Here is a 23,876-nt window from a genome sequence, read left to right on the forward strand (position 1 = left end):
TTGTTGGTGAGGAGATGGTTGTTGATTGGGTTCTTCAGTCACGTCCTAACTCGTATAGTGAGTTCGTAAGAGAGTACTATATGATAAACCGCGATGTGACCCTTATAGATCTCATCTATATGCTTATTGCTGCTGAATCAGCAATGGTTTGGCGTAATAGAAAAGCAAAGTTGATTGGTGAATCTGCCTTCAAGACCTCTATGGATATGGAAAATGTCAACGAAAAACATGCTATGATCAAAAAGTTTGATCATAAGAGAAAGGAACTGTTTGAAGTAGTTCCATGTGCTGTTCCAAAAGAGTCGATTTGTTTTTATTGCCAAGAGAAGGGGCATTGGAGACGTAGCTGCCCCATTTACCTAAGAGATCTAAGAGATGGGAGAGTCAAAACGTATGGCTCTAATATAGGAAAAATCCATTAACTAACTCTTTTAAGCTTCTATTCTAGATTCTTAATACATAATGCGATAAGATTACAATTGATGTTTTGTAAGATCGAAGAAAAGAAAGGAAGCTTAAAGGATGAAGTGAGCAGAATCTAACCATGAAGGAATGGATTTCGATCGCATTTCTCGAAGATTAGATTCTTGAGCTACTACTTAGAGTTAGAATTAGATTGCATTGTAAGGAAAAAAAAATTCCGCAATAAAATAAATTTTGATTTTATATTATTTATTTATCCTTGCAATGGCGTATATGAAAAATTGATGTTTGAATGTTTCTATTATTAGCAATAATGGATTTGGTTATTATTATGTTATAAATGGAAAGTCGAGAGTTTACCAAATAGGGAGAGTTTCTCATCGCCCAAGTTTCAATTGGAAAGAAACTTGGAATCATGCAACTTGGTTGCACGATAAATGAGAAATTTCATATTTGGAAATTAGACTAATTCATTGACAAAGTGTCAAGTGAAGGACTAGGAGATCGAGCACACAAAGTTGCGTGTTAATCAAGTCCACCATAAGAGTAACAATGATATTCGTCATGATTCAATAAAGGTTTAGTAAATATGATTATACTTACAAGATTAAGTGTAATTATGAATTGATTGAAAAAGTTTAAATCAATAGCAAAACGAATAAGAAGAATCAAGTAGGCAGAAAGATAAGAGTTTCTCCATTCTAAGAAGTAGGGAGAGTAGCTTTTATGCTTTATGATAGGTCTTAATGATTAAGAACCATATCTCAATTAATCCTCTAAGTGAGTCTTAATACAATTGTATGTTTAAGAAGAGGAATCAAGAATTGAAGAAATGGTTAAATCAGAAAGTCAATCATACTTCGTTCCAAAACAAGTCTTAGAGTTAAGATTGTGACATTGAGTGATAAGTATTAAGAAGGTTTATAGCATTCATCAAATATGGAAAAGTTGTGATGTCTTGGATAAGACAAAAACCAACTAGGACCAATTTATGAAGTGTTTTGATAAAAACTACACTAACTCTTGAATATTTGGTTGTCAAGAAATGTTTATTGACAAGAGAATCTTATATGTCAAGGAGTCAGTGAGAGTCTTAATGGTCTTGAAAGGTTTCAAGAACAAATCAAATAAACCTTACCGATCATCACTAGCACACGAGTTGAGGTTTACAACCTATCGTGTTGACATTATTTTGTTTCTGTGCCAATCCAATCGAGTTAATTATGCATGTGAGTCCTATGAGTTCTCATTTGAATGTATAAAAGGCAAGGACCTTGATCAATGGAAAGTACATTGATCAGAAAAGGTGAGCTGCTTAACTACTTGGAAGACATGGTGGGCAGCTGTGCTACCATAAGACAAGAAATCGAGATTAAGAAAGTTTGGTCCATATGAATTTGAATTTGTCGTAAACTTTGGTTTTGACAAATTCACATGGATAGGAACAAATACACCATTTAAATCTAAGTGTCATAAGATTTCCTCCTTCATGAAAATGATTGTGAGGAAATGCTTTCACTAAGAAAGATTTTAAGAAGATAGTGATTGTAAAATTGCATTCTCGAATTCGATTATGGTTACGGTATCCCTTTCCATAATTTGAATTGTGAGGTTTGGCAATTTTTTACACACACATATGAACTATATAAGGCAAAGGTGTATAAGTTCAAGAAGCCTTGATAAAAGATTATCAAAGCAATAAGTATTAGAAACATGAACTTAAGAAATTCAATAAGCATTGTTTTTTTGAAAGTGAAGTTGTTTCTGAATACATGTCAAAGCTAGTGGGAGCATAAGTGTTATGTTTTATAATAATCATCATGATAGTGGGTGCATAAATGTTATGATTGTATGACTATTAAGGCACGTATTGCAAGTTGGCAATATTAATTATAGAAAACAAGAGTTATACCTTGCAAAGTCGTAAGGGTTGTAAAGTTGTTTTGCTATAAATAAGGGAGAGAATATTATGCTTCATTTCAAATCTAAAGGATTAGGTTGAGAAATGTTAATAAATTTAGTCAAGGGTACATAATGTGTTCTTAAAATTTCGATTATGATTACGGCATTCCTCTTCACAATTCGAATTTTGAGAACATAGCAAATAAAACATTATGCGTCGTGTCCCATACGCTTCGCGTATAGGATCGATTGCAAATGCTTTAATGTTTGACCATTCTAAAATTTTCCAAATGTCGAGCGCATTGAGGGAAAAGGGACTAGAATTGGTTTTGACTAAAATAATTAAATAACTATCAAAGGACAATCCAAAGTTTGACGAGGATTGGTCGCTTGTGATTAGTTGGAAGCATGGTATTGGATGGACCATATCGACATTATTATGAATAGAAAAGATTCTATTAAGAATGAGTTGTCATATGGAAAATATGGAAATGTTTCCATATTGGATGCACCATATCAACATCATTACGAATAGATAAGATTCTATTAAGAATGAGTTGTCATATGGAAAATATGGAAGCGTGTCCATATTGGGAATTGAATATTGAAAATCTATGTCTAGATTAGAAACTTTTATGCAAAGGATGTTCAAAGGAATGTACTTTGAGTGAGAGACATCATATCTAAGGAATTATGTTGTAACAATCTCCAATAGAGAACTTTGTAATTTCATTGGCAATAGTCTTTGTGATTTTGGTGCAGTGACATTACAAAAGGATCATTGCATAAAATGTTAGAATCTAACATATTCTATAAGTGGCAAGAATTTGATATTCTTACACTTACGAAAAAGGATTTGGAGTTGTGAAATGAGAATGATTGGAAATGTGCTCAATTCGGTCTATTTCACAAAGTAAGAACCATAGGTAAACATTGTGTGCATGCTAGGAGCATGGGACAAGTGTAATAATTCAAGTAAGAAGTTGATTACCCGACACGACAAATAATGAGTAATCGATATGGTGATAAATAAAAGGAGTTTTATTTATACTCAAAGGTTTGGGGCCATATGGGCTTAGTATTATTCTTGTGTTTCACTTTGCATGTTTTGACTTCCAGAATAATTGAGTTTATTAAGAATAATCGAATTATTTGAACGGGCCACAGTCGTTCATATGTTGGAAGTAGGTATGAATGAAGACTGTCGTAAATTGGTGTGTGGATTGTCTAAAGAGCATTAGACATAAGCAAATGTTTGCTGCAACGTTCATGAGTGCTTAAGAATATGATTTGAGCATTGGATTAAACCCACGCTCACTTGGATCACTCCATGAATTGTATCACGAGTGATTGGTGAGACGATAACATCTTATATTCTTGAAACTGAGATGTGTGAGTTGTATCTTGCAAATCGGTTGCACATTGATAATATGTAAACACACTAGTAACTTGGTGTTATAAAACATATTATTGTGTGTGATTCGGTGAGTAAGTGCAAGCAAGCATTGTATCAAAGTTTATCCATTCCTTTTATCCAAGGTAGGATAAAAGAGATATCTTTGGGCCCCTTGATGATTTTGTGATGACAAACGTAAATGCTCGGCCGGGCTAGGGCTAATTTGATTTGTTCAATTAGTCAGTCGTCATAAATCGGGAATCGAGATATTGTACAATGAGAATGATTTGAAATCATATCTCATATGATATCTAGAATGGAGGAATATATGAACCATTATCTAAGGACACACGTATCTGATATGATCAGAGTTGACAGCGGCTTTGGAAAGCTACGATTGCAGATTAGGATCTGAAGTCATACGTAGAATAGTTGTTAGACTTATCCAAGTGGGAGACTGTTGGATTAGTGTCTAAGTCCATAACTATTTTGGTATGTACTTGACCCGATGGTGCATGGTCCTTTTGGGTTGCCTTCACCAAAGCAACTTGATAGGATGAATTATGGAGAGAAAGGATTAAATATGATTTATTAATATATTATGAGAATAATAAATTAAAGGAGAAATCATATTGTTTAATTAATATTAGTCAATAATTAATTGGTAATTAGTTTGTGACTAAAAGAGATTAATTAAACTTAAGGGACTGGAATTGTAATTATAAGATAATTGCAATTTGGGCTATGGATTGCCTTATATTAAGGAGTGGACGAATTCTATGGGGAAGCCCATAAGAAATCGTCCAAGGCCTTAAGGAAAGGGATCCATGGGTTGCTTAGGGCTTAAGCATCCAAATTAGGGTTTCCTTGTTAGATAACCCTAATAGCCTCCTATATATATAGATCCCTTATGACCCAAAAACGTGGCTAAGCATCCTTCTAGGGTTTCACACGTTTTTGGGCAGGCTCCATCATCTCTCCTCTTCATCCTCTTGCTTATGGTGTTTGTGAACCATTAGAGGAGTGACAATTCTGACTCTAAGCTTTCTAAAGTCAATACAAGGAGATTTGGGATTGTTATTGCTACATAACAATCAAGGTAACATCTTAAACCTATTCTCATGATTAATATGATTACTTGAATGATAGAATTAGGGTTTATAGTCTTGGATAACTTGCATGTACAATAGAAAAACCTAGATCCGAGCATTAGGGTTTGTATGAGCACATAGGATGTTCCTAGGACCAAAACCCATCACCTATATTATCCGAGGGTTGACTAGCATGTGCCTAAGTCTAGATGTGTGGTTGCAACAAGTTTAAAATCTTACCAACCCTACCACAATGAGAACAATAGAACATAACATTAAACTTAAAATACTATAGGAGTATTTGGTGTTACTATAAGTACGTTATACTTGAGAACTAAAATGGGATCTTCATTTCTAAGTTGATAGTTGCTAAGTGGATACACTAAGGCTATATGTAATTAGGATGTTATAGACATAGAATCTGTGAAAATTATACTTCACCCCTATTCTGTGTGAATATGGAGTTAAGGTCACTTATTCGAAGGCCTATCCTGTTTCGATTACATATAACTGGTATGCACTTCACAAATAGCGATGTAACTTATGAAGATTTTCTAAATAATTATCTAGATAGTTCGTCTAATAATTATTTGCTTACCCCAATTCTCGCATAGATAACATGGCTAGACTCCATCCCCATGGCAACCAGTACCTTCCGAATGAGGTCGTAGCTGGTTGGTTTGGAGAAGAACCAGAGAATGATCATCCTATCCCAAGCAGCTCTCTTTGCAATTCCTAACCCTCGTCCGGCTTTTCATGGCCCGACCCCTGAGTGAGTGGAATGCTTGGAAACATGGAGCGAAGGACAAGATCAGCCCATGCCATTTAATGGTGACCGAAGCTTTTATGACCTGAGCAATGGGGGCTCAGAAGACACAACCTTGCCAATCTTGGTCCGCAGAGTGGCGCGAAATGAGATTCAAGGCAGGACAGCCCTACATCAGATTACCGAAGTTGTCGCCTATGATAGAATGCATACCCTCTGCAACATTCGTCTAGAAGTTGCTCACGAGTGATCAGAGAGAAACCATGAAACCCTGCTGCAAGCACTGGCTGAATCACGAGCCGAAGTCATAGAGCTCCGAGTACGCCAGAGGGTGTACAAAAGACACTTGCTTGACATGGAACGTCAACTGGCTGAACTGAGAGTTCACCTGAGGGATGACCGTCGCCAATAGTAGATTCTTTACCTTATGTGGCATTTTCTATGAAATTATCTTGTACTGTAAGTACTTTAGGTTAGGTCCTTATGCTGTCAAGAATTATCCTCTCTGGATATGATGTAAGACCTTTACAAGTTCATTTTCCCAAATCTTTACGTCGTGAATATCAAAGATATTGACAGCTGGCTAACTTCTGTGTCATTCGTTATTCAAGTACTCTTATCATTCTTTCATTTGAGTCTATCTGAGACATGCTTTAGTCAAGTCACTGGGCTATAGTAATTTAGCTCCGGAGACATTTCCATGTCTCTTTCAGTGGTTGGATCTTGTTATTCACCAACCAACGATACCTCGGCTTGAACGACAAACGTCTTTAGACCATTCTACGAACTTACTTCTAACCATTTCTAGGACTGCATATCCAGAGATCGACGGATCGCATCGTATGTACCTCGGCTATCGAGGACTCCATCAAGATTTTTCATTAGAAAGCATTATCTCTGCCTCGCATAGATGAAATGGTTGAGCAAACGCAAGGAAAGAATTACTTTCAGAAATGGATCTGAGATCCGGATATCACTAGTTCGAGTGTTAAGGAAGGATGTCCGGAAGAATATCTTTCGAACTCGATGCGGACACTTCGAGTCCGTAGTGATACCCTTCGGATAGGACCAATACGCTCATAGAATTCATGAACTAAATGAGTAGGGTACGTCTTTCTTACTTGGATCAGTTCGTCATTTCTCCATGTAATGACTTACTTATCTACCCTCGGAGTAAGAAGAAACCCATGGAAATATTTCCTTCAGAGGAACTTTTCGCGAAGTTCTCTAGGCACGAGTTTTGAAATTGAAGAGTTAAATTCCTATGACACACTGTTAGTGATGTGGGAAATTTTGAGTACTTTTACAACTTCTCAAAACCGTTGAGAATTTGTCGACACCAAAGACGCCGACAGACATTCGCCAAATTCTAGGTCTTACAGACCTACTGTCTTAGTACATTTAGAACCCCTCGTAAATTACAAAAACCCTTTCGACCTTGACCCAGCAAGGAGTGGCCCTTGACTGGGAAGTTAAACAAGAAAAGGAAACTTTGGAGATTCCAAGTGAGATCCTAAGTTCTTTAGGAAGTCTCACTATGGGAACGGCTTTAATACGCTTCGTAAAGCGTGGAAAGCTAAATCCATGATAGATAGGACCTCCGCAATTCTTACCAGAGTCGGTCCTGTGCCTCGCAAACTAGACCTACTCCGCGAACTCAGTAACGTACATTCTACTCTTCACGTCTCGATCGTGAAACCATACCTTTCCGTGAGGACTCTTGTAAGTCCACTCGGCGAGATCCTCGCCTTCGTATTAGAACCGTAGTGACCCTCGACCGAGAGTTCAAGCGGACGAAACAACGCCGTCGCCAGTTAGTGAAGGTTCGTTGGAATGTCAACCGAGAACCCGATTTCACTTAGGTGCGCTAGAACCAATCCATTAGGAAGTTTCCTCCTCATGACTCGATCATTTGTACCTACTTCCTTGCCTAAATTCTAATTTCGGGACTAAATTCCCATCAATAGGGGGATGATGTGACAACCCAAAATTTCCATTCTGAACAAACCATATCAAACAAATAGGAGTTAGAACAGTTACAGTGAAAATTCAGACTTCGAGTATAAGTTTGGCAGTTTTTCAGGATTTACACTTAAGGAGATATCAAGAGAGTGGATGCACTAGGGTTTTTTGCAACGCTGTTATTCCAATACTCTAGGTTAGTAGAGTTCTTTCCGGGAATACAAATATTTTCTGCCAAAAATCCCAGGACTATATATAGAAAACTGAACCATATTGGTTCATTAGTTACATTTCCATTTAGAGAAAAGTCAAAATTCTCTCTCACGAATCTTCGGGTTTTTTTATCCCAAATTGTGAGTACTTCGATCTAGTTATATTATATAGCTTAGATAGTGTTTAGAAACATCAAAATCGGACCAAAACCCCAAGATTTGGGAGTTTACCGCCCGAGAACACTTGGGGAGTAAACTCCATTTTAAGGGCCAAAAGTGTCCCAATGACCCTCAAAGCCTTGGAACTCGAACTAGAACCTACCATTGGATGTTTAGGACACCAAATTAATTAGAATTAAAGGGTGAAAGTGAGTTCACGGGCAAGGAAGTTCTTTGGCCGTGAACTCCATGTTTAAGTGCCAAAATGCCCTAAATGCCTTCATTTAACCAAGAGACTAGCATAGCACATTACCTTGATGTGTCTATGACCAAAAACAATCAAAATACCAACACCTAGGGGTGTTCACGGCCGCAAAAACATGACCAAATGGTTCATGGGCCGAAAACTCTAGTTAGGGGTGTTTTGATGCCATAAACACTTCCTAAGGCTTAGGCTTGAATTTAGACATGTACCCTAAAGTGTTTATAACCTAGAAAACATAAGGAATCACAAGTATTAAGGAGTTTACGGCCAAGAGAAGTTCTTGGGCCGTAAACCCCTATAAAGAGGTCAAATGACACCCTAACTTTTTCCTTATGCCTAGAACCCAACATAGATCATAACCTTGAAGTGTTAGGAACCTCAAAACATCAAATGGTACTGCTTACCATGAGTTTACGACCATAAACTCATGGGGGGGGAGTGGTCCCAAGGCCGTGAACTCCTAAATGGAGTTAAAAAGAGGCCCAAACACTTGTTTAAGACTAGAAGCTCCTCACCACTTAAGTTGTATTAAAGTTAAGCTTCATTTTGTGACCTAAGAGAGAGTTTACGGCCAATAGTTTACTCCCCTGGGCAGTAAACTCCAAAACATATGGTCATTTGACCATAAATTCCCATTAGAGGCATTACACTCCTTTGTTGCAACCCATTTGCCTCCTACCACTTGACCAAAAGTGTTTTCCTCGCATTAAAATGCTTATACTTATATAATTAGTGTTTTAATCACTAATTATTTATATATACAGATGTATTCATATGTAATTAGGATCATTGTGTGTGTCTAAAGTCTTCACTTGACACCAAGCACTTGTCCGATCCTTCCTTATGATAACAGTCCGTTCAATTCCAATCACTTACTGCAGGTCAGTTCATACCCATAAATTAATGCTTTAAACTGCTTTTAAATGTTTTATGGGGGGGGATACAATTAGAATCATGCTAGTTATTATATCAATCACATGTGATTAATAAGTAGAATTATGCTAGTTATTATATCAATCAAATGTGATCAATATGCATCATTTAAATGATTTACTACACATTAACCGTTTTACCAAACAGGTTCTTCAAATGATTTTCTTAAATGTTTTATATGTCTAAAAATCCTTATTAGACCGTTCATTACACACTGTATGATCCTTTTCAAACCATTTTACTCCAATCCGTTTTACTCCAAGCTATTACCAAATCGTTTTACTTCAAATTGTTTTCACTTCAAACTGTTTTATCGATTGACATCAAGTCAATCTTTTCTTAGATAATAATTATGTTCTAAGATTTTACAAAACTTATTTTATGCTTTTAATATTATAAATTTCATGCCTCTATATGTATAGTTATATAAGAAATGTTTAAAAGACTTAGGAAGGCTATCCACCCTATTTCCTTTTCGCGCTTGAGATGTGGTCTGGTGGGATATCGGGTACTCGTACGAAGGTTGTTTAAATATTAGTTATATAACATATGTACATATATAATCATAAAGGCCCTTCCAGTTCATCCCATGCCCTTGGGTAGCAAGGGTATACATCCATGTCCATACATACCAGTTAGATTACTAGTAAACTACCATAGGGGTGGTTTAGGAAGATACTAGAACTATTACTAGAACACAATATCTTACTACGAGTCAGTTCATTCATGAGTCGATACTTACTACTATGAGAACATATACAACTATACTAGAGAAGAACATATACAACTATACTAGAGAAGAACATATACAACGATACTAGAACGAGTACATTACTATACTTGCTAGGTATAGAGCACCTACATTACAGCTAGAACAGTTCATTACATTACATATATATGAATACGTTAACAATTGTGATCCACTGTATCGGAGCATGCCTTAAATTTCATGGTCCGAGTTGTAGCCAGAGTCTCTTGGAGAGAGAGCGTGAGTTTGCGTATACTGGATTGACTATCCTACACCTTGCTGCTAGCTACAACCGGACCTGCAGGTCTGCGGTTGCCAAACGTCATTCCGTTTTATGACCATTCGTATGTCGTTGTTACCAGTCGATAGTATGGTACAACTAATCACATGATACCTTAATATAAATACGGTTTAAGGTAGTTAGTACAACAGTAGTTCCTATAATACAACACTACAGTACTACATTTACTTTCCCGTTACATATATTTAGTGATCTTTTCACTCAAACATTTAATGTAAAAACTATATTTTGATAATGATAGTTACACTTGGGAAAATTACACACTGTTACAATAAACGAACATTTAAAACAGTTAAGTCTTGGTAGAAGACACCCTTATACAAAGTAGGAATCATAGGGATTTCTAGAGTTTTTCAAACGTTTATAGTTGTTTCACAAACATTTTTATACTTACAGTTCATTTACATTTTCCATACTTACAGTTCATAAACTTACAATTTCTTACATACAAATTAAGAAACTAAAATACTTATGATCTCACTAGCTTTAAAGCTGATACTCGCTTTCAAAATTACTTGTATCCTCAGGTCATCTATAGACAGGTACCGATGCAAGGTTTAGAGAAGATGGAGCTCGTTCAAGACCCATCTCTCATTTTGATTTATGCTTTAGTATTTATCAAAATTTAACAGAACACACTTGTATAATAATTATATTATTAATGCAATGGATGATGTTGTTGCTTGTTTACTACTTTACATTGTTGTGATACTGTACATGACGTCCTCCGCCCCAGAACGTTTCCGCCGTTCTTGGTTTTGGGGTGTGACAGATTGGTATTAGAGCATTGTTTATAGTGAATTAAGTATATCAACCCATAAAAGATATACTAACTATAAATACATAAGGGATTAAAAATACTCTGACCAAGAGTTTATACATTAAATAATAAAATATTTAATAAAGTATACGTGCCTACATTCATACTATAATCAGTGTCACTAGGACAATACAAAAGAATTACGATTGTTAGGCAATACAAGTGGATTTAGAGACATATGGTCAAAACAGGGAAGATATAGCCTGATCACCTATATTATCCGAGGGTTGACTAGCATGTGCCTAAGTGTAGATGTGTGGTTGCAACAAGTTTAAAATCTTACCAACCCTACCACAATGAGAACAATAGAACATACCATCAAACTTAAAATACTATAGGAGTATTTGGTGTTACTATAAGTACGTTATGCTTGAGAACTAAAACGGGATCTTCATTTCTAAGTTGATAGTTGCTAAGTGGATACACTAAGGCTATATGTAATTAGGATGTTATAGACTTAGAATCTGTGAAAATTTTACTTCACCCCTATTTTGTGTGAATATGGAGTTAAGGTCACTTATTCGAAGGCCTATCCTGTTTCGATTACATATAACTGGTATGCACTTCACAAATAGCGATGTAACTGATGAGGATTTTCTAAATAATTATCTAGATAGTTCGTCTAATAATTTTTTCTTACCCCAATTCTTGCATAGATAACATGGCTGGACTCCATCCCCACGGCAACCAGTACCTTCCGAACGAGGTCATAGTTGGTTGGTTTGGAGAAGAACCAGAGAATGATCATCCTATCCCTTTGAATGATCACCATGATGAAAACCTTTTAGACGATGCTAATTCCAAACCAGAGGTTGAGAATCTACCCCAAGCTGCTTCCTATCCAATTCCTAACCCTCGTCCGGCTTTTCATGGCCCGACCCCTGAGTGAGTGAAATGCTTGGAAACATGGAGCCAAGGACAAGATCAGCCCATGCCATTTAATGGAGACCGAAGCTTTTATGACCTGAGCAATGGGGGCTCAGCAGAGAGAACCTTGCCAATCTCGGTCCGCAAAGTGGCCCGAAATGAGATTCAAGGCAGGACATCACTACATCAGATTACCGAAGTTGTCGCCTATGCTAGAATGCATACCCTCTGCAACATTCGTCTAGAAGATGCTCATGAGTGATCAGAGAGAAACCATGAAACCCTGCTGCAAGCACTGGCTGAATCACGAGCCGAAGTCATAGAGCTCCGAGTACGCTAGAGGGTGTATGAAAGACACCTGCTTGACATGGAACGTCAACTGGCTGAACTGAGAGTTCACCTGAGGGATGACCGTCGCCAGTAGTAGATTCTTTACCTTACTTTCCTTGTTAGAAAGTAATTGTTTTCTATCTTTGCACGATGTGGCATTTGTTGGATTAATGTGTAAGTCCATAACTATAATTGGTAAGACTTGACCCGACCCTGCATGGTCCATTTGGGTTGCATACCATCATGCACTTGGATAGACTATAATGAGAGAAATAAGACACTTATGGTTATTAATATATTATAAGTTCTAGTATATTAATAATAAGAATAATAAGATTATTTAATTAGTATTGATCAGGAATTAATCTAGGATTAATTAAGTGATCAAAAGAAGGCTAATTAAATATATGGGTTGATTGTGTAAATCATCCATACTTGTATAGTGGGCTAATGCTCCATGGATAATCAAGTTGGGCTAAAACCCATAGGATGGTCCATGGATGCTCCATGGTGTATTTGTACCCATGGATCATGGAAATGAAAGGCCATGTCAATTAGGGTTTACATGGTGTAACCCTAACTATATAAGCATCTTATTCTTGACCAAAATCGGCCACTAGAGTGTGAAAACAAAGGGCTAGCCGATTTCATGAAGTGTAGAATTCTCTCAAGTCATTCTAAGTGTTTTGATGATTGTCATTCGATTTGAGGTGTCACACTTGGGGCACTAGGCACTCAAGCTTCATGAAGACTTTCTACATCAAAGAGGTATGTATTCTATCTTGTTATATTCTTTGTTTTATATGCTAGATTAGGATAATACCTTGGAAGTTCTTATTTGCATGTATAATAGATAAAACATAGATCCAAGGTATTTAGGGTTCCATGTACACTTAGGAGTGTTAGAATGCTCAAAACCCAACAGTGGTATCAGAGCCTAGGCTTGTTTTCTATTATACTTGATGCAAATTGCTGAAAAATGCTGAAAAACTCGATTTTCTGGCTTTCTGGGCACTGGACTCGCCGAGTCCACTGATGAACTCGCCGAGTCCATGAGTAAAATCATCCTACTCGTCGAGTAGGTTCATGCACTCGCCGAGTAGGAGCCCCAGACAGCATATATTCGACGTTTTTGGCTAAAAATGGACTAGGAACATTACCCTAAGTTGTTTTTGAACTTATAAACTTGTTTTTTGATGTGGTAATGTTCATGCTAATCCATTTTCAAAGATAATTGTCAATAGATTCATGTTTTGTATTAGTTTAAGGTTTAGACTAATTACATGAAAAAGTTTGATTTGAATTATCTTGTTCTTATGAGTTGCTTAGATTAATAGAAATGTTGAGTGAAATAGTTGTTTTCAATCCATTTTAATCTAAGAGTTGAGTATAAAATGTGTTTGTGTAACTTGTCCTCAAGTTACATGAAGAGTCACATTAAAGACTCATAAAACTCATAATAGTTGGCAATGGTTACAAAATGAAGAGTCTTGTGTCATTGAATAATTTCTTATGACTCCATAACTTGTCCTCAAGTTATGGAAGTTCAAGAGTCACTTCATTAAAGAAAAATATGTAACCATAATTAAATCCATAACTTATAAAATAAAGAAAAAGTTAGTTCTTTTATTAGTTTAAAGTCTTCCATAACTTGTCCTCAAGTTATGGAACTTGAAGAGTTTTTGGATTAAAACTACTTTAAACACATAAGTTATGGAATTAATTAGTTTTGAATAGTTTCAAAACTTGCCCTCAAGTTTTGGAATTTGAAAAGTTTTCACTTATGAATACTTTAATTCCAAGTTAGCCCTTAGAATTTTAAAAGTTAAAATTTAACCCTTATACTTTATAATATTATAAGTTAATAATATATATATTTATAAGAGTAAAGTCAGTCTTACCGCTAGTATGCCTCATTCACGAAGCCGGTCTATAAGGTGGGTATAAGGTTGTTGCCTATAAAATGGCAACTTAATGGGTGTCCACTCTCACCCACCGCTTGCTTGACTGGTGGAGGGTCGTTAGCCGAACGGGTTTGACAAGACTATAATTCTCCTTTCATTAAAAGTATTAATGATAAATACTAAGTAACTAAACTCTTAATAATACCCAATCTTAGTTACTTAGGAAAAATGTGAATAAGGTGCTAACCCATGAAATTACACTTTACACTTTGTCTAAGTCGTTAGTGGAGCGTGTGTGGTTAACCGGCACACTAACTTGGACTTAACAAGGTAGGTAAAGGGTGACTTAATGTTTATCATAGTATCGATGGAGCGTGTGTGGTTAACCGACACATCGATTGAGGGGTAATTCATTAAGGGTACCAAGTGATTTGCATGGTTACTTCACACCTTGTTTTGTGATCCTCGGCATCCCAGTCACAAAACCTGAAGGGCACACTCGAGATTGAAACATGCCTTTGAAAAGTTCAATGAATCTCAAAGATCTAGGAGTTTCAAAACCAATTAAAACCTAATAATACATTTCGTTTATCTTGGTGGAAATTGGTGAATCGTCATTCACCTACCTTCAAATATTTTATAGCTTGGATTACGGCATACCTCTTATAAGTTATAAAATAGTTTGTTGGGTCCTAGCCTTAATATTTCATATTGGGTGTCATATTAAGGACTTTAAATCAACTATCTTGAATATCTCCCAAAAGATGTCTGTAATAGACACCTATGATCTTTCCAAATCTCTTGAAACAAGGTTTCCTAAATGAAGATGATGTCCTTTGGAAATCATACTTCTTTCACCTCCTCCAATTATTCTCCCCAACCCACAAGTTCTTGAAAAGTTTAAGGTCACTCAAGCCCTATTGGCAAGGCAAGGTCTAGGTGTGAACACATCTTGGAGATGTAGTCACATATTGACAAGCCGGGAGAGTTGGGTGTCAAAGTCTTGAGAAAGTTGGTGGTTCAATCACTTTCTAAGTCACATAGTGAGTTCCTTTGGGACACCTATGTAACAGACTATGACAAGACCCTTAATGATCTTATCTATTTGTTAAGATCAACTTCCTTAAAACTTGATGGACATTGACAATAGTGACACAGGAAATCCAGAAAAGTATTCTCTTCCCAATGGAAAGGGATCGGCCATAGTCAACTCGGTTGACCAAATGGTAAAGAGAAAAGCTAAGTCTGTGATAGTCTCGTGTACCACTATCAAAGGGTCCATATGTTTATATTGCCAAAGGAAGGGGCATTGGATGCGAAGCTGCCAAATTTACCTAAGGATGTTAAAGTCAATAAGTTTGACTCTACTTCAGGTAAAGTCCACTATCTAACTCTGCTAAGTTTCTATTATGAGATTCTTGATACATGATGTGACTGGGTCACATGGTGATGTTTTAAGAATCAAAGAAAAGTGAAGAAACTTAAAGAAAGAATATGTTGAATCTGATCGCGTAGATGGTTTTCTATCGCGTAGTTTGAAGATCGGATTCTTGAGCTACTTCTTAGGAGTTATGAGATATTGCTTAGGAATAGATAACAACAAGTTTTCATATGGATTGTAAGGATAAGTTTTTCCGCAAAGTTTTAAAATAAAAGAAAAAGGTTTTGATTTTATTTATTTTAAGTATCCTTACAATGGCATTTGAGGAAAAATTGTTGCTTATATGATTCCATTAATAGCAAGAGTGGAAATATGAAATTGATTCTTTCATTTGTGGTAATGTCTAAATTTACCAAATAAGGAAAGATTCTCATCACCGAAGTTTCAATTGGACCGGAACTTGGAATCATGCAAGTTGTATAGCATGATGAATGAGAACTTTCAAGTTTTGGAAAATTAAGACTAATTACTTGTTCACATGGATGTGTGAGTCAAGTAAAGGAACTAAGGGATCGAGTACACATTCTTGTGCACTGATTAAGTCCACCACAAAAAGATTGATAAAACTATTCGTCATAGTTTACTAAAGCTCAGTAAACATTGGAAAAGGTTTCAATGTATGGCAGAGCGAATAAGAAGAATCAAATTAGGCAGAAGGATAAAAGTTTCTCAAATCTGAAAAGATGGGAGAGTACTTTAGTATCCGTTTTGTGATCATCTTAATGATTAAGAAACCATAGCACAATTAGTTCTCTAAGGAAATCTTAGTGCATTCTTATGACTAAGAAGAGGAACTTGAATTGTTGAAATGGTTAAATGAAGAAGATGAGTCATACTTCGTTCCAATACAAGTCTTAGAGTCATACTCCAAGATTGTAACTTGAGTGACATGTCTCAAAAGAAGGTTTAAAACACTTGTCAAATGTAAGAGTAAAAGTTTTCTACTCTTGTACATTTGAAATTGGTAAGTTGTGATGTTTTGGATAAAACAAAGACCAACTAAGACCAATGTTGTGAAGTGTTTGTCTTGATTAGAATCCGCACTATCTCTTGGATGTTTGACAAGGGAGTCTTATATGTCAAGAGGACAGTGGGAGTCTTAAAGGTCTTGAAAGTCTCAAGAACTAATCAAGAAAAGAACCTAAAGTTCTTCACTAGCACATGACTTGAGGTTTATAACCTATCATGTTGACATATTCTGTGCCCATTCCAGTTAGAGTTGGCTTTGCATATGAGTTCTTAGAGTTCTCAAAGTGTTGCACAAACAACTTGGAAGCAATGGCAGGCCCTTGAGCTGCCAGGTGGCAAGAAATTAAGATTGAGTTCAGTCCATACGAGTTTGGGTTTGTCATTATCCTTGTCTTGTGACTATGATTTTGACCATTCACATGGATAAGAACACATACACCAGTAAATCTAAGTGTCATAAGGTTTCTCTCCGATTCATGAAAATGTTGGTGAGGAAACACTTTCACTAAGTAGATTTTATCTAGATAGCAATTGTGATATTTGCATTCTCAAAGTCGTTAGTGGAGCGCGTGTGGTTAACCGGCACACTAATATGGACTTGTGAGAAATGGCAAAGGTCAAAACAATCAAGACTATGATTACGACATCCTTTTTCATAGTTCTTGAAATTGTTTTGACACACCCATGTGCTATCTAAGGGAAGGTGTATGATTTTGATAAAGTCTTATCAAAACAATCTAGTATCAGAAATCTGAACTTTGGTAAGAAAGTCAATGGAGTATTGATTTCTAGAAGTCCAGGTGATTTCTGAGAACATGTCAAAGCTAGTGGGAGCATAAGTGTTATGCTAATAATCATCATGTTAGTGGGAGCATGATAATTATGATAAGTATTGCAAGTTAGCAATGTTAATTATAGAAAACAAAAGTTTCAATTGGGAAAAAGTTGTTTTGCTATAATTAAGGGAGAGGAAATTATACTTTATCTCAAATCTATAAGCTTAGATTGTGAGTTTTTTTAATCATTTAGTCAAGGATATATATGAATTTCATGTTGGAATGGCTCAACATAAGGAAATTCTGTATATGGGTCCATTATTTGCGTTCTAAAATTCGATTATGATTACGGCATCCCTTTTCATAATCTGAATTATGAGAACTTGGTAAATTGAAATGGAAATATTATAGCAAAAGACTGATTTAGTCTTTATGTAAGACATCATGAATCGTGTCCCATATGCTTCAGATATAGGATCGATTACATGTGCTATATTCATCCGTTCTAAAATTTTCTAAATGCCTGGGGCATTAAGAAGGGAAAAGGTTTAGAACTGGATATGACTAAAAGGATTAAACAATTGTCGAGGACAATCTAAGGTTTACCAAAGATTGGTTACTCAAGGACAATTAGAAGTATAGTGATAATTCTGGAAGGACCATATTGACATAGTCTGTAAGGAGGCAACTCTTGGTCAGAAGTGATAGTCAAAATGGAATCTGGAAATGTTTCAAAGTTAGAATTTTCATTCTGTTTAAGATTAGGAAACTTAATGCAAGAAGGATGTTTCCAAGGAGCTGATCTCCTTTGGAATACTCTGTAATGGTTGTTGTCAAGTCTTTATGACTTTGTACATAATCATTACAAGAGGATCGATGCATATAAGTTTAGAATCTAACAGATTTCAGTAAATGGCATGAATTTGAAATTCTTGCATTTGCAGTAAGGATTTGGGAGTGTGAAAAGAGAATCATTGAAGTTATGTTCAATTGATCTAGTTCACAAAGTAAAGATCATAGACAAACATAGTATGCATACTTGGTGTGTGGCATGACTAGTGTTTAAGAAAACATAGTGTACATGCTTGGAGCATGGGACACCTATTGTTTTAAATTCAAGAATAAAGTTGATAGCTGAAACAGTATACAATGAATAATGTGTAATCATATGGTGATAAATAAAAGGTGTTTTATTTATGTTCAAAGGGTTGATACCATATTGGATTCAATTATTATTGTGTTTCACTTTGCATGTTTTGACTTCCCGAATAAACTAGGTTATTCTTCCGGAATGACTAAGTTATTCAAACCATCCACAGTCGGTCATATGTTGGAAGTAGATATGAATTAAGGCTGTCATGATGGGTTGTAGAGGTCTAAGGTGTTGGACAAGGCTACAACAATCATGAGTGCTCATAAGTTCTGAGTATTGGATTCAACCCGCGTTCATTGGAATCACTTCATGGATTTTATCACGAGTGATCATGAGACGATAATATCTTATATTCTTCAAACCTAGAGATATGAGTTGTTACTATGAGTTGATAGTACATTGATTGCACGAAAACGCATTTGGTAACTCGGTGCTATAAAACGTGCCTTTGTGTATGATTCAACAAGTAGTAGAACAAGCCATATGAGTCGAAGTTTATCCGTTCCTTTTACCTTCGGGATAAAAGCGATATCTGTGGGCCCCTCGATGATTTGATGATGACAAATGGAAGTGCTTGGCCGGGCCAGGACTGATTTGATTTGTTCAATTAGTCAGTCGTCATAAATCGGAAATCGGGAAACAACAAATGGACAGAGAGAATGATTATAATCCATGTCTCAGTCCATATGATATCTAGAATGGAGGAATATATGATCCCTTATCTAATGGACAAGTCACTGACAAAGGTCAGAGTTCATCTACAAGGTCAGAGTACGACAGAAGCTTTTGAGAGCTACGATTGCCGGTTGGTTCCTGAAGTCATACGCAATAATAGTTTTAGACTTATCCAAGTGGGAGACTGTTGGATTAATGTCTAAGTCCATAACTATAATTGGTAAGACTTGACCCGACCCGGGATGGTCCATTTGGGTTGCATACCATCATGCACTTGGATAGACTATAATGAGAGAAATAAGACACTTATGGTTATTAATATATTATAAGTTCTAGTATATTAAAAATAAGAATAATAAGATTATTTAATTAGTATTGATCAGGAATTAATCTAGGATTAATTAAGTGATCAAAAGAAGGCTAATTAAATATATGGGTTGATTGTGTAAATCATCCATACTTGTATAGTGGGCTAATGCTCCATGGATAATCAAGTTGGGCTAAAACCCATAGGATGGTCCATGGATGCTCCATGGTGTATTTGTACCCATGGATCATGGAAATGAAAGGCCATGTCAATTAGGGTTTACATGGTGTAACCCTAACTATATAAGCATCTTATTCTTGACCAAAATCGGCCACTAGAGTGTGAAAACAAAGGGCTAGCCGATTTCATGAAGTGTAGAATTCTCTCAAGTCATTCTAAGTGTTTTGATGATTGTCATTCGATTTGAGGTGTCACACTTGGGGCACTAGGCACTCAAGCTTCATGAAGACTTTCTACATCAAAGAGGTATGTATTCTATCTTGTTATATTCTTTGTTTTATATGCTAGATTAGGATAATACCTTGGAAGTTCTTATTTGCATGTATAATAGAGAAAACATAGATCCAAGGTATTTAGGGTTGCATGTACACTTAGGAGTGTTAGAATGCTCAAAACCCAACAACATTTTCTATGAAATTATCTTGTACTGTAAGTACTTTAGGTTAGGTCCTTATGCTGTCAAGAGTTATCTTCTCTAGATATGATGTAGGACCTTTACAAGGTCATTTTCCCGAATCTTTACGTCGTGAATATCAAAGATATTGACAGCTGGCTGACTTCTGTGTCATTCGTTATTCAAGTACTCTTATCATTCTTTCATTTGAGTCTATCTGAGACATGCTTTAGTCAATTCATTGGACTATAGTTATTTAGCTCCGGAGACATTTCCATGTCTCTTTCAGTGGTTGGATCTTGTTATTCACCAACCAACGATACCTCGGCTTGAACGACAAACGTCTTTAGACCATTCTACGAACTTAATTCTAACCATTGCTAGGACTGCATCATAGGGATGTAGGTCAAACCTTCGCGAACATACTTCCATTCCGTGCTAGGACTGCATCATGGGGATGTAGGTCAAACTTTCGAGAACATACTCTTACTCTTTTCTTGAGCAATCACCGTACACCTAGAGTTGACCAGAATCGCTCACAAATTTATTTCCTCTCCGTGAAACAGAATCGTGTCGTCATTCAGAAACGATCAGTCGAGCATCGAAATCCCGTCACCAATGCAAGTACTAGCCATTCATGCCACCAATGCGGTGAGATAGGGCACGTCAAGAAGGATTGCCCTATAGCAAAGAACTCTGGCGCAGATGGGAGGATTCTCAGGATCACAGCTGCAGGAGAGCCTACTCCAGAACCCTCGTTAATATAATTTAGGTGTTTCGTTGTAACAGACTTATAAACTATCTAGAACTAGTGCAACAGGGTCTTACCTTTTGCGAGATCCTGTCTGTATAGGGATGCTCATGCTGTGTATACTTGTCTTTTGTAGTATACCTTATTCGCAGCAATGGTCTTGTCGTAAGTCTAAAGTACTGTAACTCTGTTCATGGTTGCACGGTTGTGTTTTGTCTGTAAACGTCTTATGTTCAAATCTAATGTCTTTAAGTTTCAGTATGATTTCGGCATTATCATACGACTCGATTAAATTTGATCCTCACAAAAACAGCTTCATACGTACATCTCTTTCTTCTAGATCGCTTTTCAAGCGGAGTCGTCATATCAGAACACCGAAGTACTCATGCCAGGAGTACCTCTTAGTTATTTTCTTTGCGAAGAAATCTCCGAAGTACCACTCGTGCAGTACATCAAGTTTAATCCAAGGATTCATGCGATTGATCTATCACCGAGGAATGTATACATAAGAGTGATATATAATCAAGGTTCTACAGGTTTAGAATTGATGATTCCACTTCAACTTCTTTTTCCTCGAAAGGAAGTGAGCTTAAAGAAGAATCAGTTATTCGACTACCTTGTCAATCTTAATTATATACGACTCGTATACACGAGATTGTGATTGTGAAAACATGTATGAATTCTAATATGAACTTCAGGATGGAGAACTGCCTAAGCCCATGAGTAATCGCCTCGTCATGTGAATAAACTTAGAACCCAGTACGACTCTTGTAAACAGATCGCCCTATAGTCTAAACACCTGCGAAGATACCAGAACAGTACAGACAACTTAACGAATTACACAGAAATAGAATTAGAAGACTAGACCTCTCACCCTGGAGAACCCCGATCATATTCTTCTAGAGATCCACGGATCGCATCGTATGTACCTCGGCTATCAAGGACTCCGTCAAGATTTTTCATTAGAAATCATTCTCTCTGCCTCGCATAGACGAAATGGTTGAGCAAACCCAAGGAGAGAATTACTTTCAGAAATGGATCTGAGATCCGGATATCACCAGTTCGAGTGTTAAGGAAGGATGTCCGGAACACTATCTTCCGAACTCGATGCAGACACTTCGAGTCCGTAGTGATACCCTTCGGATAGGACCAATACGCTCATAGAATTCATGAACTAAATGAGTAGGGTACGTCTTTCTTACTTGGATCAGTTCGTCATTTCTCCATGTAATGACTTACTTATCTACCCTCGGAGTAAGAAGAAACCCATGGAAATATTTCCTTCAGAGGAACTTTTCGCGAAGTTCTCTAGGCACGAGTTTTGAAATTGAAGAGTTAAATTCCTATGACACACTGTTAGTGATGTGGGAAATTTTGAGTACTTTTACAACTTCTCAAAACCGTTGAGAATTTGTCGACACCAAAGACGCCGACAGACATTCGCCAAATTCTAGGTCTTACAGACCTACTGTCTTAGTTCATTTATAACCCCTCGTAAATTACAGAAACCCTTTCGACCTTGACCCAACAAGGATTGGCCCTTGACTGGGAAGTTAAACAAGAAAAGGAAACTTAGGAGATTCCAAGTGAGAGCCCAAGTTCTTTAGGAAGTCTCACTATGGTAACAGATTTAATACGCTTCGTAAAGCGTGGAAAGCTAAATCCAAGATAGATAGGACCTCCGCGATTCTTACCAGAATCGGTCTTGTGCCTCGCAAACTAGACCTACTCCGCGAAGTCAGTAATGTACATTCTACTCTTCGCGTCTCGATCGTGAAACCATACCTTTCCTTTAGGACTCTTGTAATTCGACTCGTCGAGATCCTCGCCTTCGTATTAGAACCGTAGTGACCCTCGGCCGAGAGTTCAAGCAGACGAAACAACGCCGTCGCCAGTTAGTGAACGTTCGTTGGAATGTCAACCGAGAACCCGATTTCACTTAGGTGCGCTAGAACCAATCCATTAGGAAGTTTCCTCCTCATGACTCGATCATTCGTACCTACTTCCTTGCCTAAATTCTAATTTCGGGACGAAATTCCCTTCAACAGGGGGATGATGTGACAACTCGAAATTTCCATTCTGAACAAACCATATCAAACTAATAGGAGTTAGAACAATTACATTGAAAATTCAGACTTCGAGTATAAGTTTGGCAGTTTTTCAGGATTTACACTTAAGGAGATATCAGGAGAGTGGATGCACTAGGGTTTTGTGCAACACTGTTATTCCAATACTCTAGGATAGTAGAGTTCTTTCCGGGAATAAATATATTTTCTGCCAAAAATCCTAGGACTATATATAGAAAACTGAACCATATTGGTTCACTAGTTACATTTCCATTTAGAGAAAAGTCAAAATTCTCTCTCACGGAGCTTCAGGTGTTTTTATCCCAAATTGTGAGTACTTCGATCTAGTTATATTATATAGCTTAGATTGTGTTTACAAACATCAAAATCGGATCAAAACTCCAAAATTTGGGAGTTTACCGCCCAAGAACACTTGGGGAGTAAACTCCATTTTAAGGGCCAAAAGTGTCCCAATGACCCTTAAAGCCTTAGAACTCGAACTAGAACCTACCATTGCATGTTTAGGACACCAAATTAATTAGAATCAACGGGTGAAAGTGAGTTCACGGGCAAGGAAGTTCTTGGGCCGTGAACTCCCTGTTTAAGTGCCAAAATGCCCTAAATGCCTTCATTTAACCAAGAGATTAGCATAGCACACTACCTTGATGTGTCTATGACCCAAAACAATCAAAATACCAACACCAAGGGGTGTTCGCGGCCGTAAACACATGACCAAATGGTTCATGGGCCGAAAACTCTAGTTAAGGGTGTTTTGATGCCACAAACACTTCCTAAGACTTCGGCTTGAATTTAGACATGTACCCTAAAGTGTTTATAACCTAGAAAACATAAGGAATCACAAGTATTAAGGAGTTTACGTCCAAGAAAAGTTCTTTGGCCGTAAACCCCTATAAAGGGGTCAAATGACACCCTAACTCCTTCCTTATGCCTAGAACCCAACATAGATCATAACCTTGAAGTGTTAGGAACCTCAAAACATCAAATGGTACTCCTTACCATGATTT

Source organism: Lactuca serriola, chromosome 2 (assembly GCF_051521515.1).
Source record: "Lactuca serriola cultivar US96UC23 chromosome 2, Lser_US96UC23_V15, whole genome shotgun sequence".
Classification (NCBI taxonomy): Eukaryota; Viridiplantae; Streptophyta; class Magnoliopsida; order Asterales; family Asteraceae; genus Lactuca; species Lactuca serriola.